At 31.5% G+C, this 20896-nt stretch overlaps 1 protein-coding gene and 1 long non-coding RNA gene across 2 annotated transcripts in view; one reads left to right on the top strand and one right to left on the bottom strand.

Moving 5' to 3' along the window:
* Positions 1-20896, bottom strand: part of LOC148283666 (ecdysone receptor-like) — a gene marked incomplete at its 3' end in the record, with an annotated part of 719211 nt that overhangs the window by 681957 nt on the left and 16358 nt on the right. The window lies entirely within an intron of this gene.
* Positions 16871-20407, top strand: LOC148283667 (uncharacterized). The gene is made up of 3 exons (XR_015825538.1): positions 16871-17531; positions 18057-19073; positions 20058-20407. It is a non-coding gene; the product is annotated as an uncharacterized LOC148283667 (long non-coding RNA).

Raw genomic sequence — 20896 nt, 5'->3', positions numbered from 1 at the left:
TTATTTATCCATAGAATCACTTTGTAAAGCGCCCTTGAGGTATTATATTACGGAAATGGCGCTATACAAGTTATCCATAAAAATAATAATAACAGGGAAAAGGAAGACAGAAAATGTTTTCAAAAAGTTACACGAATCGTGACAAATCATAGAATTAAGAGTGGTCCAAAGTGAGCGTAGGATCATATTTAAATAAATTGGACTGCGTCTAAAAAACCCCCCACTTTACCCCACGCGCATGTGCGAAATCGCTGCGTAATGTTGCCCGATCGCAAAAAATATAATCATAACTTAAATGTAAGATAATTATATTTTTAAAAAAAAGCAATTTGTAAATTTCTCTAAAAATTTATTGTACACGCCGAAACATTGATCGACACAACAGAGTAGATAAGTAAAGTATCATTTAATAAGAGTAATTGAATTAATTGAATTTGAACCAAAAAAAATCAAACAAATTTCATTATATATAAAGCAGATATTTTTATGTCATGTTGGAAAATATTTGATGCCATTATGTTTTAAAAATAACCAGTTAGTCCACCACGGCGGTGTCAAAATAATTACATTTTTAAGTAATGCATTTGCTACTTACACATGAGATGTAATCCCATCCTATTTCATTTTGATCCCAGCAATATTTCTACTCTTTAAAACGACACAACACGGCGTAGTTGAATTCAAATCGGGAGTTGCGTACTATGCGACGTCGACAAAGAAACTAGGTAATGGTCAAAACGGAAAACTACTTCGTTTTGACCATTACCTAGTCGTCTTCTATTTGACGCGCGTATGCGGTTTATGGATTATTCTTAATTCTATTTGTCAAATATTAGTAAAGGTAAAATTCCCTTTACGCTTACATTTTTACGGGTGTTGATCATCATACAAATAATTGTCGTGTGAGTAGACCCTCAAAAAATAATAGACACTAGACTACTAGGTAATAAAAAGATGGGCAAGCCATGACCACTAATGCATACACAATCACCTATTTCTACACTCCCAGTTCCATCAGGCTGGTTACACATAATGAGGGTAGGTTTTTATAATACCAAACACGTTTCTTACATCCGGTTTCGGACCGAATTTACTTAAATTAAAAGGGGATCTAATGAATTCAACAGCTCATCTGTTCGACTATGGCCGTGTTAAAAATAACAATTTTGCTATTTTTGGTAATAGCCGACGGTGCGCACCTGGGTCTGTTTTTGGCGAAATAGGGACGCGTTAGTAACTTCTTTTCTTGTAAGATGCATGCAATGAACAGCGAAATTTATTTATGTAATGTGCTTCTCATCAAATAATTCAAGAAGTAATCAGTCCTATTATTCTGTTTACACACTATGATCTAAGTTTGTAGCATACCATGTTCTGGGTACGTGTTCAAATGGAATGTTAAAATTTATCTACAAAGTAAAATTAAGTTTTTTTTAAAAAAAATTCTAAACATATTCCATTACAGGTTACCGACGAAAATACTTTACACACAAATATACACATTTTTGTACATAAAAATCTATGTTAGTTTCCACCGTCTCGATATTTACTGATGAAAATAGCGTTTATAATCGCGGCCCTGGGCCGTGCATTATTTATTTGTATACACACTTATAATACATTAGAAGTGCCTATTTGATTGATGCGTAATTCTTTTGGACCAGTGAAGATATTTGGAATACTATTGTATCTTGCTCATCATAATAAATGAAGTCGTAAAATATTTTTCAGTCTACAATAATTTACTATGACCAGTTTACCCATTAGTACCAAATATATAGATAACGCTGATGTTTCTATGACTGATTTAAGCTGTGAATGCTTGATAATTTCAAATGACTTCAGAATTCATGCATTTGGTTTATATTTGGTATTGGGAAATATGACCACATACCTGATTATCGTAGGCAACTGAATTATCTCAAAATTAGACGGCGGAGCGATTATTACACGTTCTGACTTCTATTCACTGTGCATAGGTTTACCCTTTTGATCTTATTTTCAAAGTACCCACGTAATTCCCATCCGCAATTCGTCATTCTCCAACTCATATTATGTCCATGGCTCGTCGATGGTTTTTTGCGTTTGAACGACGGTAATTTCGACCTGAAAGATATGGAGCGTTCCGGAGACCAGTAGACTTCGATAAGAACCGCTTAAACTTTATTATTCGTCCCCTTCAAATCACAGTACAGTTGACTAAGCAAATGAATTGTAGTAACACGACTGTATACCGCCATCTTAAATAGTCCTACCGTCTTTGAAACGCAAAAATCGTCGATATTTTTGTATTAATATAATCACTATCATCATCATTCCGTATCCGCTCCCTAGTTGGAGCATATGGTGCCCACAAAGATCCTTTAAGCATCTCCGTCGGCTGTCGGCTCATGTACATATTCCCAAGTCAGGTTCGCGTCCCGTAGTTTTGACACGAACTGCCGATGAACAGTCAGCAGTGGACGTCCGAGACGTAGAGACCCTGATGCCTTGTAAAATAGGCAAGCGCGGTTAAGGCTCTCAGGAGGCATCCGCGGCACATGGCCAAGCCGACCGTATCGCCTCCGCTTTATGACAGTAGTCACCGGAGTTTGTTCCACCCGTTCTCTTATGACGTCATTCCTTACTAAGTCAAACCACCGCACACCCAAGGTTCGGAGGCATCTATTCTCGAAACTCAAATAAACGTGGTCAAACGTGGTCATTTCATTTTTTAAAATTTTATTAACATAGGTTGACAGAAAATATAGATAGTTAAAAAAACAGGAGTAATTGATAAGTAATTTTGTTTTAAATATTTACAATTAGGTTCGTGCCGTTACGTTTATAAAATTTTGTAAATACACACAATTTGGAAACATTCGTTAAAAAATAAACAGTTATACCTCAAGTTGAGCTTCTTCAATCCAGGGCTTTCTGAATCGTTCCGCATTGTGTTGTCACGTGTCATACACATCAGTTCCTATTTATTTCTCTGGATCGGTACATCACTCCATCAAAGTCACCTGTCACTCTCGACTATTGATGGAACAATGAGAAATTTTCTTCCAACATTTTTGTACCGTGAGATTATGTCAAAATCAGGAGCCAGGAATCGACAGTCTGCAGCAGAAGTTTGTTTATTGTTCGTTTATTTACACAAAAAATGAAATTACTAAATCTGAGGAAACGCGCTTTAAAATAGATGTAAAGGTGACACCAAATCGGCAGACGAGCAAGAGCAGAGTTAAACGAATATCTTATACAGTAAGAAAAGAAAAAAACAATAAATTATGAATGTACCTACCTATTTTGAGAACATATTATTTATAAACTATTCTACAAAATTAAAAATTGAACGGTTTGGGTAGGTAGGAAGAGATTGCATTAAGGCAATATGTCCGCCTTAGTATGTTCTTATATGTCTTTGTATGTTATGTATAAAGTGTCAAATAAATAACTGAGGTAAGTTGATCAGTCTTACGCTTCGGGTGTTAGTCTAAGTACAATGAAAAATTACCACCTGACATGAACTGAAGTACTTCTCTTATGATAGAGAAAATCCAAAAGAAGTTTCTGAGATATCTCTATATGAGAGAGTGCGGGTATTATCCTTGGCTCTACCCGACCGAGTTTCTACAGGGTATGCTTGGCTACAACAGTTTAGAGACTAGAAGGAATGTGTATTTGACTACACATTTTTATCGATGGTTGCGCGGAATGGTTGATAATTCTGAGATTATGATGAGCATTGGTTTGTATGTTCCTGATAATTACCCAAGACAGCGTCGGCATTGATTGTTTTGTATTCCAATAAAAAGGACCAATTTGCCGATGGTTATGCCTGTTGGAAGGGCTACTGCTATGCTGAACAACATCGCTCTGGATGTTAATCTGTTCCACGTATCCGAAGGGGTTTTATCGAGGAGGATTATCCTGCAAGAGTCAATTTATGTAAAAAAAATAATATATAATATGAACGTGCTGAATTTTAGTTTGTCGATCAAATAAATTCAGGGATACTACTATGTCCTTTAATTATATCCGCACAATATAACGGCGAAATACTTTAAAATATAAATGTAAACATATGAGAAACAACGTAATGCTGATTTTATTACCCAAATTTAAGCAATAATAGTGACACAATGACTATTATGCCACCGTTACATGTGAAAACATAAAATAAAATAAAAACTCGATGACACTAGTAGATGAAGAAGTAACTTTTGTGGCATTGTTTTAGCAAATAATTGTTAGTTTACTGATAACGCGGATGTGTTCGTAACTGCTGTCCAGTAAAAATGAGTTTTTTGAGTTGTGCCAATGTTATTCCCGGGGAGCTGTAAGTGCTTATTTAACTCTCAAAAGACTGTGCTGAAAATATATCAGCAAAATATGCTGTAACGTCGTGTTACATTAAGCAAAAGACAAAATGTTTATACATATTTAAAAAATAAAAATTCAGTACATATAATTATGATGTTTAATAATTTATTTTCCATAATTTATAAAAATAATTTTACGAGCAATTAAAGCATTTTATAGCGAAATACGACTCCATTATTTTTTTAAAATACGGGGGATATATGAAGACACTACAAGAGTTGAAAAATAGCTTAATAGCTTAAACATAGTTTGTAACTGCTGTCCTGTAAAAAATAGTTTTTTGAGCTGTGGCAATGTTATTCCCGGGGTGCTATAAGTGCTTATATAACTCTTAAAAGACTGCGCTGAAAAATATATCAGCAAAATAGGCTGTAACGTCGTGTTACAGTAAGCAATATACGAGATATTTATAAATGTTATAAAAACAAAAATTTAGTACATTTAATTATGCTTTTTATTTATTTATTTATTATCATTACATTACATATACAAAATTATATTTTTTGCAAAGTTGCTGACTGTCTAACTAGGGTTATTTACTCCGTTCTAAGACAGTCAAAAAAATATAAAAAACAGTAATCAATATATATATAGTTATAAAGATACAGGACAAAGTGAAAAACAAAGAAAAAAATGGAGTAAAAACATGGTAAAAAATGTAGTAAAAACATAGTAAAATGTAATGAAAACATAGTAAAATTGTAGTAAAAACATAGTAAAAATTTCGTAAAAACATAATAAAGATGTAGTAAAAACATAGTAAAAAGGTAGTAAAAAAAACGTAGCAAAAAAAATAATAAAAACAAAGTAATAAATGCAGTGAAAACATAGTAAAAACCATTAAAATATATAAATATGTCTATAAAAATATTTTGAAACTTAGTAAAATGCGAAATAAAAACAGAATATATAGTAAGAAACATATTTAAAGTCATAATAAAAAAATTAATGTATATTGTATAGCAAAAAGCATATTTAAAGAAAGGAAAAAAAACATAGCAAAATACCGAGTAGAAAGAGAAAAAAAACATATTAAAAAATAAAGTAAAAGATGTAATAAAAATTTAAAAAAATACATAGTTAAAACAAATTAAAAAGTCGTGAGGATCTTAAAAATTAAATCAGTAAAAAACTTAAAATATATATAAACAATTTAAATTAAAACATGTGTTGGCCATCCAACAATCTATTTCCCATAATTTAAAAAAAAAAGGCATTTTATAGCAAAACACGACTCCTATATTCAAAAAAATAAGAGAGATATATCAAGACACCAAAAGAGTTGAGAAATAGCTTAATCTCATACGGTAATGCAGTTATCGTCTTGTGTATAATTATCTGTCCCTCGTGGAATCCACGTGTATACTGTTTAATTTTAGCATTACGTAATTAAAGGGGGCTTATTATATAAATACACCGGTACAGGCATCTTACATCATCTCATTATGCAACAACTGCTTATCTGCGAGGGACCTTTATGGGGGACACCGACCCCAGAAAAAGCGCAAACGAGGGTAGCTGATTATGTCTACCAGGGCCTCGGTTACGAAGAGACGGTTAGCAATTTATCGATATTTGCCAATATGTAGTCAACTCAAATTTTCTGGACAAATATTGAATTTGTGCTCAAACCATTGACGGTAACAAGAAGCAACATTTTGTGACGAATTGGATTTTTTAGTGAAAGTGAAAATTCTTGATAGAAGTTCATTGTAGTTTATTACAGAAATAAAAGACGAGTGATACTTTAGTAGTGATACCGACGTAAAATTACTCAATAAACAGATAACACACGTGCATTCCCCATTACTATGCCCATTGTAATATTTTTACTAATGACATTTTACCTTTGTTTTTCAGAAATCATAATTGACAAAAATCACACTCACGAAGAATAGGACGCTAAAAATAAAATACATAAAATCATTAAAATAGCAGTATATCAACTCATTAGGTAACCCGAAAATTTTTGATAATGATTCTTAAGATAAAAATAATTTCCTAACCTCTGTTTTGTATAAATACATTGAACATCTTAATAAAGATACCAGTCTCGAAGATATCGCGAAAGCGATGAAACCGGTCACTGGATATTCCAAATTTGTGGATTGAAGTATCACTCGTATTTTATTTCTATAATAAACTTATATTTGAAATCAATAAAACATGTATGAAAAAAAAACATGCAATTTTTTTAAATTATGTTATTTCATTTTATTTGAAAGCCAACAGACATTTAAAAATAAACTAGCGGACCTGACAGACGTTGTCCAGCCCGAACATTGGCTTGCCTGCCATTAGCTGGTTCAGCAAACGTTTTTTCGAAGTTTAATTTTTCGATAAACTATATACTAAGTGACATTTGACATTGAGTTCGACATTTCAATCTTTTCATCTAGCAAAAAGATAAATCTTACCCATATTCCCCTAACAAAAATGTTTTCCCTCTCTGTTGCAACAAATGTAAATATAATAATATTTACCAAAGATACGTTATATCGGTTCTGTTTACTACAGTTGCATCTTCATTTGAGCATTTTTTTTATCACAGACAACAGCATTTTCTGCGTAGCGTCTCGTCCGATCACGCCGAAAGTTCGTTATAGAATAAAGACAATGAAGGTAACTTACCCACGAATTGAGAATTGAGATGCCATCGACTTCGCGCTTGTTACGCATCTATTAAACTATACATCATTGGCAATATCGATAAATCTGTCCTCGTTTCGTTGTAATACAGATCCAGAAATGTTTTAAAATAAAACATAAAGGAACATGACGAAGCAACCGACGTTGGGGTAGGTATTTTAAATGGTGTTGAACAGCGATCAATCATTCTGTCTTTCAAATAGATTTCCAGGGGAGTATAGACCCATTCTTACTTTTTGCTTCGAATAAATCGTGTTTTTTTTCTATGTAAAAATTCCCGGATCTTCTCTATAATTTAGCAGGATGTCTTAAAAGAAATTACAAGTTCTAAGAACGAAAACAGGATAACGGTGTATTGAAGCGTCTATTTCTAGCATATTGAACAGTAGAATGCAAAATTTAACGCTACCGGAAATAAAAAAAACAGAAGCGAAACGTCCTTAAAAGCTTTACGCTGCTCGTCATTCAAAGTCAAATTATTAATGCAAAAAGCCAATAAAAACAAATAAAAAATTGAAAATCTTCTCGTTGAGGTACGACAAATATCCCAGCTCAAGTGCTATAAATACTACTTAAAAAAAATGTCGTAATGATTGTCATGGTAGTGATTTTAAAACTGGTTCAAAATATTTTCAGTTCTCTGAGAAATTCAAATTAAGTTAGGATAGGTTTGGTTAAGTTTGATATTAATTAAAAAAAACTTTTTTACTTAACTCAATAAGTTAAGTTAAGTATTAAATTGACTAAGATATATTTTTTTTTTTTCAACATAACCCCACCCCACCTTTTATAACATAACCTAACTTTACATAACAAAATAAATTTAAAAATAAAACAAATTATTAAACAATGTTTTGAGTACGTCCAAATGCTTGCAGACAGGCTGCATTTCCTCCCTAAGGAGTTGTTTAGATCGAAATTTGTTACTGTTGTATTAAAATCAAGGAAACATATTACAATAGAGATGAAGAGGTCAAAAAGATGAATCTTACCCGCATAAATAAAGGTTCCGTTTCGTTAGATGTTCAAAAATATGGGCAGAATGTTAAAAGTTACACAGTATGTAAAGTGGCCACTTAAACCAGCCAATTACAGGTCAGAAGCCCTGTAGATGCCTAGACTTCTATATTACCTTCTACAAAATGTTCTTCATCTCTGTTGTAATATTTTGATATTAACGCTCCCCAGGGAGTTGAATCCAGTCCTTGTCTACAAAATTTGGACAAACTCAAAATATTGTTAAAATCAAAAAAGTTAAGCAACGCGCGACGTTCTTTCTGTTGCTTTCCACATTTTGGCGAAGCATCCAATGCCATCCAAGCCATTAATGCCGGCATTTAATGAACAGCCAACCCGCGATAAATTATCGTGATTAAATATAATGTAAATAGCTAATATAGAAAAAAAAGATTTGCAAGGAAAATTAATTTATTTATTAAAACTTCAAGTACAAAAATACATACGATTTAGCGGATTTATTGATAAAGTAATTCTATCCAACCAAAAAAAACAGACTGGTAAAAAAAAAATTGGTAAAAATTGGAGTTTTATTTTTTTTAAATTAAAATTATGCGGATATATATTCGAATTAGGGCCGTAGTTAATTTTTACTGGGCAGATCAAGCTTGTATAATATATGAATTTATAAATAAAAATACTTGCGTTATGAAAATTATATTATGAGGAATGTGGGCTTAAGAAATGAGTTTGGAATGAATGAACACATTGACAAAATATATTTATAGGAATTATTTTTCAAATATTTTTTTTTAACTAGAAAAATAAATATTGGAGTTCTTATGATTTTTTCTCTCTTGATTCCTATTACTGCGAATTTCCGCAGTCGGTAATATTTAATATATAGAGAAGAAAAACATAATTTTATTTAAATATAAGTCGAAAAAATATTTTCGTAGCAAGTAAGTTTATTCTTTAAAAAATGTGAATTGTGTTGTGTATTATAGGATACTGAAATTGATGATAAATATGTATATCGTTTATTGATGATTAGATTTATTGTAATATAAAAACATTTATAAATTATGTATGTACTAGATCAAAATCAAATAAATAATCAACAAACATAACAACTGATTAATCCAAAACCGGTCGACACAATTTAATAATTCTTTAGCAAGCAAAGCAAAGCATTGAATTATTTTTTTAAATAATGTAACGCAATAAGTAATTAAACAGCATTGACAGAATTAGTAGAAAATACTTCTGGCTAATTCGGACATAGCATGTGGAGCAAATCGCGACTGAATGGCCGTAACTTATAGATTCATAGAAAATCCTCACTTTCGCTTCACTAGTCTAGTTCCTTTCTGCTCCGCGGCAGTTAATTTATCATACTGTTTTTTGTAAAGCACAGCCGTCCATTGTTATCCAATCATTTTCCCGCCATCTCTATCTCCTGTCAGAATAAGCGTCCGCCATTGGTCGGCTAGAGTTATCTCACCGTTTCATGAACCACTGTGACCCGGTTCGGTTTCGTCATTGTGGCGGCCACATTTCGGATACCGTTTCGTTCGCCGAAAAAAGCAAACTCACACGGCGGCCATCTTGGTCGATACGAGATTGATACAATGTAGGTATCTCGGAAAAGTTCAAGTGGCGCTATACAGAAATATGTACATACTTGGATATTTATGTACATAAGTTATTGACGTATACAGAGAGTTAACTCTATGGTAACGGTATAATTATTTTTCCGTGTGACGTCGGATAAATTTTCTCCGGTGTCAACTGTCTTCAAGGTATGAAAATATTTTTCATTTTTCATTTTGAAAACAAAGCGCTCGTGCCCCTTCCCCAGCGCCCTCCCATCCGCAGGAAGATTTTATTTATTTAATTTAAGTTATGTGCTACGTACGTCGTTGACATTGCTTTCAGCACTTGATTACTTTTCAACGCGTAAAAAAGAGAAAAAAAAACAAAATAAAATTTTCATTTTGTATTTTTTCATCCACCAGATTGACGTGGCATAAAATATTGTCTAGATCAGCGATTTCCATTTTTTTGGCTATGGAAACCTCAATCCATTGAAGTAAATATTACGTTATTTTGGATTACCTTCTTTTAGCACAAAAATGGCAAGGTTACCAGATTACAGAATATTCCTTCGGGCAGCTTTTCTCGTTCGGCAACAAGCAAATATTTTCTCGTATCTGGGCACCGCTAAGGATTTCCGCACTTTTTGTCAGCAAAACTTTCATTAATCTTTATCATCTAAATTTTCTGCAACAGACGGTAAATTTTTTTTGAGAAGGAATTATGGAAGTCTAGACAGGGCATATGACCTGTCATTGGCTGGTTAAAGTGGCCAATTTACACATTATGTAACATGCAACACTCTTCCAGTGCGTAAACATCCGCATTAACTCGACTCTTTCATTTGTTGACTTTTGTGAAGTTAAAGAGTTGCCCATGACGGATCATAAGCTCTGTAAATGTCTAGGCTTTCAAATTTCCTTCTCAAAAATATTTTTTCTCTTTGTTCCAACAAATTTAGATATTAATAACTCTCTAGGGAGTGAAATACAGCCTGTCTTCAAACATTAGGATATACTTAAAACATCGTTGAATGTATTATTTGGAAAAAAAATCAGTTTGGAACATACCTACGAAGAAATATTTTGTTTAAATATCCCAATTAAAATTGTTTAAAGCCAACATATTCAAATGAATAAAAAAGTGACGGTTTTAGTTTCAGACATTTATTAATGTCGCATCTCATTAAGTGGCATTGCAATTCTGTCTGCGACGCGACGGTTGCATTAAAGTATTCATATTTATCTCCATACAAAAGTTTATAATTTATTTAATAATGTATGTGTTTATCGTGCGCGAAGCGAGATGGTACCCACTTAATACCAAATAATGTGTTATTTCCGTTAACAACATAAATTTGAATGCAAACTACATACTCCAAGGATGGAAGTGTTTCTGGTGCAATGGCTAAGATACCGTTTTTCCACTCAAGGACAATATTTTTTTTGTATTTTTGTCCAGGCGGATAAATAATACAGTTATTTGTTTGAAATAGAATCAGAATTCTGGACGAGTATTTGACTCGATGAAACAAATCGTGTAAAACTAAATAAGTGGCGTTTACACGTGGACAATACAACATTGTCCTATCTTTTGAATTTTCCTCGTGTAAACGGAACTATATAGTGAAAAACGTCCGCCTCGTAGTTTAGTGGAAAGAGTGTCCCGGTTCGATTCCTGGGAGGGTTGGCATGAAATATCTGTTTTAAAGAGTGGTTTTCATCATCAGTGGCTCTACAGCCCGTTATGGGCCATGGCCTGCTGAAACATTTGTCGCCACCCCCCTCTATCCTGGCACGGACTTTTCCAGTCTCTAACGCCAATAACATCCACATCCCGCCGCACTCCATCCAGCCGTCAGAGTTTGGGTCTACCAACGCAACGTCTATCTTGGGGCGCCATGTGAAGTAATAGCTTTTTTTTTTTCATTTTTAAAGTAACAAGAGTCTATGAAATAGTGCCGAGTAAAAAAAACATTTTTCGCTTTTTATAAGGGGAATAATTTAGTTATTTTTAAATTTATTATTTTGAATTTCCGCAAAACGGTCATAGCATTAACCACGCCCCTAATACGTCACTTTCCTTTTCTAACTTTTTTCCTAACCGTTTAAATTTTTAAAGAACTTCGTCACAAATCTTGAAGTCACAATTATCAATGCCAAACATGTCGCGTTTTTCTAGCGAAATATTTTTTCATGATTTCTTTTTTAAGGTTATGCATAAAAACATTTCTCCACAATATCCATAGATTTTAAAAATAAAACTACTTTTTAACAGATGTTAAACGTTTTAAAGCATGTTAATAATTTGTTAATGTTTTCATTTCTGCCCTCTTACAACTGTGCATGTATAGCAACACTTTTCAAGTTATTCTTAGTAATAATTGTACATATCGAAAGTGTGAGCGAAATAAGAGACCTGGGTATAGTGTTTGATGTAAAATTAGATTTCGTTAATCATATTAACAACATAACGAACAAAAGCATGAAAACATTAGGTTTCCTGCTTCGCACTGTCAAAGATTTTAATTCACTTAAAGTAATAAATATTTTGTATGTAGCACTAGTTCGCAGTCAGTTAGAATATAATTCCATTGTGTGGTCTCCTCTGTATAAATTACACATTAAGAACATAGAGAGAATTCAAAAAAAGTATTTGAGATTTGTAAATTTTAAATTAAATATTCCCTTAGATAACATAAATTACACGTATTTATTAGACACTTTAAATTTAATTATATAAGAAGATCGTAGAAAAATAAATGACCTCCTTTTTTTATTTAAAATTTTAAATTCGGAGCTCGATTGTTGTGAACTCCTGAATCTCATTAACTTCAAAATACCTAATCGAGTCACTAGAAGTACGGAGTTGTTTGCAACTACGAGTACATACGTGGGTACTAACTATGCACGACACTCTCCGATTCCGCGTTTACATTCCTTAGCCAACAAATTTACTTGTGAAATAGACATTTTTAATACGACAATTATTAATTTTAAAACGTTCTTAAATGCACTGTTTGAAGCAAATTATTAATGTCGTAATAGAACTTTCTTTTTCATACAATTCTTTCTCCGTTTTTGATGTGTATTATTATTATCTTATCTCTTTCTGATATTAATTTATCAAATATTTTTGTGTACCGTATATTATATTATTTTCACATATATACTTACTGTTAACTAATTTTCATTATTTGTTTTTAAGATTAATTTGTTAATAACATTTTTTTTTATACGTATATATGTGTATATATGTGTGTATATATATATTTAGAATTCTTAACAAGTTATTTACAATTTGTTTTTGAATTTTAACATTGTTCTTATATTCATATTTTTAATCTTTTTTTTTTATGCAAAGTTTCGCTTTTTATTTTGCATTGCAGTTTGCTTTTTATTGTTTCTACATGTATATAAAATCTTTTTTTATTTCTTTTAATGTGTTAAGTATTTATAAAATTATTACTTTCTTTGTTTGTAGTTACCTGTATATTTATTTTTATACTTATAAGTATATGAAAATGTATTTATATATTTTTTTAATTCTTTACAAGTTACTTACAATTTGCTTTTTAATTCAATTACTTTTATTATATCCATATAAAATTATTTTTTTCTTTTTACTATGTAAAGTTTCACTTTTTATTTTGCATGGCAGTATGCTTCTTATTGTTTCTAAATGTATTGTTTATCTTTTAAATTTTTACGCACTATGTTTGTACTTAACTGTATATTTTTTGTAAATGCCCCTTGGGCGTATTGTAAAATTAAATAAATAAATAAATAAATAAATATTGAAAGAGGGTATTTGGGACTACTGATGTTGTTTGCATAAAAACAACATGGACTTCGGTGTTTATTTATTTTATTTAAATCTTAAAGTAGGGCACACATATCATACATATTGTTATGTGTGTTCTAATAATAACATTGCAAATATATTTAATTTATAAATTGTTCATCACATATGTCTTGACCATTATTTTAAATTTTGATATGTTTTTTTCTTCATAAATATTTTTTTCCATTTCGTAATACTTTTTAATTGCTTTAAGTAAAATTGAATTTTGTGACTTTGCCTTTTTCCTAAATGGAAGTCTAATTTTGTTCTTTTCTCTAGTATTGTGATCGTGTTCATGCTGGTTCCGATCAATTTTTTTCCAAAATTCTATTTTTTTATTAGAGTTTATAATTTTATGAACAAATATCATTGTATTGTAAAATATTCTTTGTTTATATGTTAATAATTTCATTTCATTTACCATTGACTTTACCCTCGTATATCTGTTTTTTTTCAAAATGATTCTAAAGGCTTTATTTTGTAATACAGTTAGTTTATCTATGTTTTCTTTGTTTGATAAAAATAAAATGCTACTACAGTAGTTAACGCGAGGTTCAATAATTGCTTTGTAAATAGTTTTGCAAGAGTCCTTATCAATAAATCTTCTGATCCTTCCCAAAATTGATATTTTTTTTGCAATCTTATTTATTACCATCTTAGCGTTTTGGTGAAATGTAAGTTTTGAATCCAACATTACAAATAAATATTTAATTTCAGTGACTTCATTAAGTTTTTCATTTTCTATTACAATTGATGGTGTAATTTCTATTCTTTCTATTGTTTTAAATAACATATTGCGATTTTTTTGTATTTTTAACTTCATAACGGCAAAAAGTGGGCTCCCGGGGTGTTTTATCCTCTAAGGCACCTTTTACAGCCTTTTTAAGCCTGCGGACCGGTGAAAATAGGAGAGAAATTTTGCGGCCCGTAACGCAGGTATAAAAACTTTTTTAATATTATATTAAAACAGCTATAGAAAAAACAAATGACGCGTTTTTTAAAGTAAATAATTTTTAAAATGGATGACAAGTATTTCTGCTGACCGGCAGAAAATCTCAACGGATCAGCGCGGCGGTTGGGAAATGCTGCTCTAAGGCACAGTTATGCATTGTGATGCACACAATACAAGAAAACAAAGGTATATTTAGTTAAATGGCGGAGTTATTGCCACTGGCCATCTCTTACAGTATAACCAAAAAATATATAGTAAAATAAATAAACCGTAAAAATGATATATTAATTGTGAAAGCATATCATAAGCAGATCACAACATTAAAAATATTCAAATATTCACTGAGATATTTACTCAGTGAAAACCAAATGCCGCCTATATATAGCCTGCATAATACCTATTCTCTTCTATGTATGCGAATCGTGGCACCGCACTAGGGCCTGAAATAGCAACATTCTGAGTTTTGAGAATAGGTGTCTCAGAAGAATCTCTCATTAACAAACTCCCGTGAGAACTGTCGTCAAGTGGAGGCGGGAAGATTGGCTAGGCCATATACTGCGGATGCCTCCTGCGTTTGCCTACTCAACAAGGCGTCAGCTTCTCGACGACCTGGACATTCACTGCCGACTGATCATCGACAGTTTACGTCAGAACTTCGGGTTGCTTTGCATGCAAAAAGACATCGCAGCGCCGAGCCGTCCCTACTGAACCATTGCATCTCTGGCACTGGCAGCACCGCTGTTTCACCGACCTCAATAGAAAAACATAATCATAATCAGTGTTTATATCGGACTGACTGACTTACTATGTGAGTAGGCAATAGGCACTTACTAGTGTACGTATTATTATATAACTTTTGATTCCATTTTCGACATGTATTATAAATTTTTATTAATTTTATTTTTCTATTACTATTTTGTATATTTTGTATATTGCTTTGATTATTTTGCACATTTTTTTTGATTAAGTGTATATTGTTTTAATATGTAAATAAATATTTTTGATTTTTGATTTATATATCGAAGAGTCCCGACTTAACACGGAATTTTCTAACAAGTCGGGACATAAAAAAACATATAATTGTGTCTATGTAAAATTGTGTATTTTGTGCACTAAATAAATAAATAAAGTGTATAATACACAAATCATGCAACCACTAAAGTACAGTACGCGGCTGATTTTTTTCATGACACGAGATAAAATATATTTTTATTTACATCATTCGTGGGTTTTCGTCGAACTGTCGTGTCGATTTTAACAAAAACGATTTTTTTTTTAATCAAACATTTTTTTATGTAACAGAAAAATAATCACGTTCACAACACTAGAAACAAAAGTACTGTATTTTGCGGACGTAAAAGACGCATTGGACCATAAGACGCGGCCCAATTTTTGGTTGAATACAAAAGTACAAAAGTGCGTCTTATAATCCGAAAAATTCAGTCAATTAAAAATTCCGTTTGCGAAATATCGTTAATTGAAAGAGGGCCCATTTGCATGGCAATAAAAACGGTTTAAAAACTTTTTTTTAAATAAAAGAAATCACTTGTATCAAAATTTCTGCAGGAGTGTTAAAATCATTCTTAATAAGTAAATGTCATTGTTGTTTTGATGAATATTTGGAAGATGAAATGGAGTAAATTTAATTTAATGTAAATAATGCAAGCACTAAACATCAAAACTTTTAGTTTTAACTTCTTTTTGGTCTCACTAAGAAATTAATAGCGGTAAAAAGTCGGTTCTGTATGGTGCAAGTAAACAAACAAAAGTATACATACCTCATATTAATGTGTTTGGATTTTTTTATTTTTGACATTTCTGTGTCTTCGTTTTTTCCTCTTTCTAGTTATTAAGGATTACTAAGCCGGTAATATTCTGTTTTAAATGTAAAAAAAATATGTTTTACCTATTATTTTTTTTGGAATAAATCAATATTTTATTGTCAAAATTCTCGAAGGGTAGCTCAATATAACTCACCTATTGTTAGATTACCAGAATACCGGGAATGAATATGCATCACATTTTGATATATTTAGTTTATCTCTGCCTAACTTAAAAAATAAAGTGACCAACATATTTTTATCAAAAAGAGCAAATCATCTTCAGAAGATTGGGTTAGAATAGTTATAATTTGATTGATTAATGTATTTTGTTATTGTGTAATTTCTTTAAAATATGTATGTATTTCAAGTAATTAATAATGTGTACAGTACGAGTATATTAATATTTCACACTCGATTTTTTTTTAAAAATATTTTTATTTCTAAGCACTCTTTATACCACATATATGTAAATGCCAGAAATGCCGTATATAAATAAATAAATAAATAAAATAAATAAATAAATAAATATGCATCCACACTAAATATAAACATAACATTATTGCATTGCTGAAGATAAGATTGACATTCGACCAAAATTATTTTATGGAACCCGGGGCTCAGTGGGCAGCAGGCCCAATTACTACACTGCGAGGCAAGGGAATACTGGATCAATAATCGAATATTTCTTTTTTTTTTCTAACTGCGTTTGTCCATCCGATCAGAGTTAAAATGACGGACATTCAAATCGAGCCACAGAAGTACTCACCGGAAGACGTTTGTCTACGAAAGGCGATATAAGCAACCGCTTAACGTTCATTTGCTGTGACCTATTAATCCTTGGTTTTGTACTTATGTACTGTCAAATCTTGCAAATTGGTATTTAGTCAAATTGACATCGGGTTTTATAATATAAATACATTAAAATGCGTCAGCCGCTTTATCGAACCACCATCAGATATCAAAATTGGAAGCATAAGAAGCATTAAGCATGATAATCAAAATAGTTCAGAAACCGCGTACGCGCTTCAAACTGAAGCCGACAAAACTACTTATCAATGAGTAGTTTTACATTTTGGCTATTAGTTACTCTTTAGACGTCACGCGTCGCTTAGTACGCAACTGCCGATTTAAATTTAATTACACAGTGTTGTGTGGTTTTTAAGTGTCAAAAAACAGCTGGGATTAAAGGGAAATAGGGTAGGATCGCGTTCCATGAGTAAGTAGCAAATTCACAAAAAATATTATTTAACAATTTGATTATTTTACTATCTGTTAAATTGTTAAGTAAAACAATGCGGACATTTTGTAAGTATTGCCAGAGCATTCTATCAATAAACTTGAGTGTAATATTAAACTGTATTCATTTTACTTAATTATTAAATGATAATTTAATGTTTTTTTAAAGTTTGCCTAATAAAAGTACCTGTTTGTTTTAGAGTCCATTAAGTAAAATACTTTTTGTGTACAAACATAACACAACATTACATAAAATTATTTTATATTTGTGTTAAGATAAAATATTATTCGCGGTATGGAAACATTACGCGGCCACTTCACGCATGCGCGCAGGCGGGATTTCAGACTTTTGGACACAGTGTGATGTATGCAAACACGATTCTACGCGCCTTCTGGTATTTTAAATTTCTATGTCGTGGGCATACGTTTTTACACCACACGAGTATTGCATACAAAACTACAATTGAACCACCTAGAGCAGCGTTACCTTGATTTTTATGGACACGAATATATGTCGTCTTTTTAATCACCCTTGAAAACAGTGATAAAAGTATATTTCAATTTGATCCTGCTGTCAATCGAGCCCTGGGCCTCATGCATGGTAGATGAATGTTATTATAAATTTGGGCAAGGATCAATATTGGGCCCTACCTTGTTTGTAATAAATGTGACAGATGACAGTCATGCATTAACTATTTAATAATGTCAAACACTATGTATACGCCGATGATACTGCTTGAGTTGTGTCTCACAAGGATCTTAAAACTGCAGAGAAATTATTGCAAGAAGACTTTTTAAATCTGCAAAAATGGTCCCATGACGCAGGTATAATAATTAACTCAAAGAAAACCAAACTTATGCACATAAGATCACCGAACTATAAAACTCACACAACACCGTCAATTTTATCACATAACTATACGTGTATCCATAGTGATATTATGCAACCGTGAATGTGTGAAATTATTGAAAATATTGAGCAGTATGTTTATTTAGGTTTAACTATAGATTGTAATTTTAAATGGGATGTACATACTAGAAAATTGTGTAAGCGATTAAGAGCAATAAGTAATAGAATGTATTTAGTAAAATATTATGTCCCTGTTAATACTTTACGAATTATTTATTTATCTCTCTCTGAATCAATTATACGATACGCTATAACTTTCTGGGGGTTATAAAGTGAAACTAATATTAATTTTATTCAAACGTTGCAAAATTCTATGATCAAATTGCTACATCATTAAGATGTATACCGCCAGAGACACAATATTCCAATGTCATTGATGTATAAATCTGTAAATAAATTATTTGTTAGGGCTCTACTTTGGTACAAATTAATTTAACAGCATGCGTCGCACTCCGAGTATAAACACAAATTATTACATGATTACAACACCAGGTTTACTAGTATGGAAGGGCTAGCTGTTCCTAGATATTGCAATAAATATGGCAAAAGGACACTGCAATACAGTATACCTAAAATATTTAACATGTTACCAAACAATACAAAAATACTGAGTTAAATACGGGAGTGAGACGTTTGCTCAAATTATGGTTTAGAAAAAAGTTTTTTGTATTAGTGATAGTTTTTAATTTTTGATAATGTAATATGTAATGTTTTTCAAGTTAAATTATTATTAATATAGGTTAAGGGCGTAAGTATAGCCTGTGAGCTCGCCAATAAATGACAGATGACATTAACATAACCATAGAAAAACATAGCAGTTGAGCTCTCGGAAGTAAAGCAACGTGAATGCAGCAATGCTTGAACTACATGTCAATAATATTCTAATAATAAATAATATTATTTGGCCATACATGCTTTAAAAAGCACACCTTGGTTTAATTACCAATAGTATTTTATCGGTTAGGTAGGTGTATTTAAAAAAAAATGTTGCGTACCTGAAAAAAGCACAAATAATTATGTTTTTGTAAATGATGTCAGTAGCGACACTCAGAGAGTGGCTTTGTGACGTTTTGACATTTTTTATAAGAAATTCATGGCGTAGCCGAAATACTGTTATAAATACGAGGATGTTTTTGTTGATTGACGTTAGCAGGCGCTACCCAGGGGCGACTTCATGACGTGATGAAATTATTAATTTAAATATTTTTTTTCATTTTACAAAGCGTAGCCGAGATAAAAAATTGCGTGGTGTTTCGAAATTTAACCGTGTAGGTAGCCACCTAGTTACAATATTATTTTTGTATTTGTATAACTCCTGTTTTATAATGTTTATGTATTTACCGCTATAAGAATTAAACTAAAGATAGTTTTTACTTTTAATCGCTATCCGTTTTTTTAATTATGTTTGTAACACTCAGTAATATTTATTTTTCAAGTATTCAATGTTATTTTTGCATTTTAATTAATATTGTTAATATAAAGCGTATTTTTATTTATTCGAATTTACTAGACTGTTTTTATTACAAAAAATAAAAATGCATATTTCTCGTTGTATTTTTCTGTTATAAACAATCTATTAAAATAATACACATCAAATTTCCATTGTCTGTTGATTTTATTTGCAATCTTCTTTTTTTTCGATGGTTAAAACTCTAGGAAATTCAAAGACAATAAAATTTTTACTGTCATATATTGGCGAGCTCACACGCTATACATAGCCCAGTTAAGTGAGAATAATCGATGCAATTTATAAGAACCTGCTGACGATTTGTATGTATGCAACTCAGCAGGACTTTAATTTGAAATAAAAAAATGTTTAAGATATATTGTGTTATTATGAGTAAACATGGGATAAATGTAATAACTTTTACACCCGCGCTGTGCAAACAAAAAAAATGATGATGTTAATCACACAGCAAAAAATCTGCAGGCATTATGTTTCATTGAACTATTAAGTGCTTACGTAACACATACATACTTGTACGTACGTCGTTTTGTCTGATGGAAAACGACGTAAGTATCATTGGAGGTCATCGAATGCCTAATAATATTGTTGATTAAGTCTGTTGATACTAAAAATAACCGTAGTCATCAACGCTATAGATATAGATAGACATCTTAATAAAGCTGGTGAAATAGTCTAATGGAGTATTTTCTAGGACGATCACCTGATGCAAAGGACCAAAAGTGCAAATTTGTCGAGATTTAATTTCGTATGAGAGCTTCTCAAATTTAGGTAAATATCACATACTACGAATACCGATAAAAAAATATGAAATGAATTTAGAATAATTAATCGTATTTTCACAATAAATGTGGATATTGTGGCGAAATATTTTTATACATATATTTAAAAAAGAAATTATAAAAAATATGTCACTAGAAAAACGCGACATTTTTGACATTCATAATTGTGACGTTAAGATTCGTGCCGACGTTCTATTGAAATTTAAACGGTTAGGAATAAAGTTAAGAAAGGTCAGCCAATGACAGGTCATAAGCCCTGTGAATGCCTAGATTTCTATATCCCTTCCCAATTTTTTTTTTCTCTCTGTTGTAACA

Source organism: Micrasema longulum, unplaced genomic scaffold (assembly GCF_059751315.1).
Source record: "Micrasema longulum isolate JH-2025_06_02 unplaced genomic scaffold, ASM5975131v1 h1tg000214l, whole genome shotgun sequence".
Taxonomy (NCBI): domain Eukaryota; kingdom Metazoa; phylum Arthropoda; class Insecta; order Trichoptera; family Brachycentridae; genus Micrasema; species Micrasema longulum.
Note: the sequence above shows the minus strand (reverse complement) of the source record. Positions and strands in the feature narration are given on the sequence as shown.